This window comes from Pteropus alecto, unplaced genomic scaffold (genome assembly GCF_000325575.1).
Source record: "Pteropus alecto unplaced genomic scaffold, ASM32557v1 scaffold118, whole genome shotgun sequence".
In the NCBI taxonomy this organism is placed as follows: domain Eukaryota; kingdom Metazoa; phylum Chordata; class Mammalia; order Chiroptera; family Pteropodidae; genus Pteropus; species Pteropus alecto.
The window spans coordinates 245627-247435 of NW_006440654.1; positions in this window are offsets into that span (position 1 = coordinate 245627).

Below are 1809 nucleotides of genomic sequence, written 5' to 3' on the forward strand. Positions count from 1 at the left end.
TTGGGAATTAATAATTATTAAATAGATATAAATAAAATAAGAGGTTTTTTGATGAAAGTTTTCAGCAATAGTTTTTTATGGTATGTGTACTTAAAAATAGTTTCCCAAAATCTTTTGGTAACTTGAAACCTTAGAGTTCTACTAAGTTAAATTTAAAAAAATGAAAATGATTGACTACCCAGGTCATTTCCAAGTAAGAAAATACTAAAACATTAATTACTAAATAAAGCTAAGCTTTCCTACTTTAGGCTTCTTAATACAGAAAAACTAAAGAAATTTAGATCTGCTAATAAAAATGTCTTAAGCTACGTTGGAGAAACATATTTCTAAAAATCATGAAATATATTTGCCAATCAAAGAGCTTATATTTTTAGAGGTTATGAAATACATTCATTGATTTGCCAGTCCAAAGGATAGTAATTGCTTACTGTTAGTTGTCACTAGTGGTTAAGAATTCTAATTAATATGAAAGGAATTAGTATGCTTTCAATAAAAGATAATATGTGAAGATATGTTTTCATTAAGGGAAATGAAAATAATTTTGTCCTCGTTATCTTAGAATTTTACCTCTTATGATTAAGCTGGCTAAAATTAAATTATTACAATGGTTTCGAAAATTAACCTTTAATATCAAGCTTGTGCTTATGTAAAGCTAAAACTTAATGTTATTCCTCTACTGAAAGAACAAAATTTTCCTGTACTATTGGTTTGCTCTTAATAAGAAATTATAAAGGGAAAGCAAGGATTATATGTTTTATTAAAATATTTTCCTGTGTTCTTTATCATCAGGTCTTTCATTCCCTAAGTAAACTGAGTCTTCTTAGTTTTAAAAGAGCTAAAATTTGCTTATTGCTATGTAACCTTCTGTATTTGTTTTTGAAATCTTTTATTCTCAATTTGGCTAAATGGATAATTGAGTATTATTTCATTAAGCATTATTCCACAATGACCTACGATCCTATTGGACCAAATGTTTTAAAACTTTTGATATGTTTAACAAACAAACTTCCCCAAATCAGATTCTAAGTTAAGTCTTACTGATCTGAGAATAACTTTGGGGAATTCCAGAGGGCCCCTGAAATACCTCAAAAGGTTTGTTCTCCCTCTTTATGAAAGAAAAATATTAAACTAATTAGGCTTATTTGATATGTTAAATTACATGGGAAATATTGTAAAATAAATGATACTAAATTTTATGTTTATATACGTATGTTATTAATACGAATGTACTAAAAATTATAAAATTCCTAAAATTCTAACATGTCCTAGTATAATACTAAAAAAACTTAATCTTTTTCTCCAAAAGTTGTGACTCTGTCCTGTCTGTCTTTGTAATGTAACCACTGGAGACTAACCAAAACACTGCCCACAGAAACCAAAAAAAAAAAGAAGAAGGCTTTTTAAAATGCAGACTCCTGTATAAGTTCCTTTGCCAAAATTAACTCGTAAAAGATCTAAGGTTTTTATAAAACTACTGAAAAATAATAAGGATGAAAGAAAATGACATGTATGGCAAATAGGATGTGTGTTCTCAGCAGGAGAGCACATGAAGCGTGGAGATGCACTTCTGTTGAGGGAAAGGAAAAGAGAATGCTTTTTATAAGGAAGAATATAAAGGACATTTTTTTTTTTTGTAAGAAAAGAAAAGAAAAAGTAATTTTGTCCTAAAATAAAATGTTTTGAACTAAGAAAGAAAATGATAGGACAAAAACTGAAAGGTATAAATGTGTATGTTGCAGAAGGCTTCCGGAAATTGCAGGTTTGTGGAGGAGGTTAACTTGAGAAAATAATTTTACACACGGTCAAACT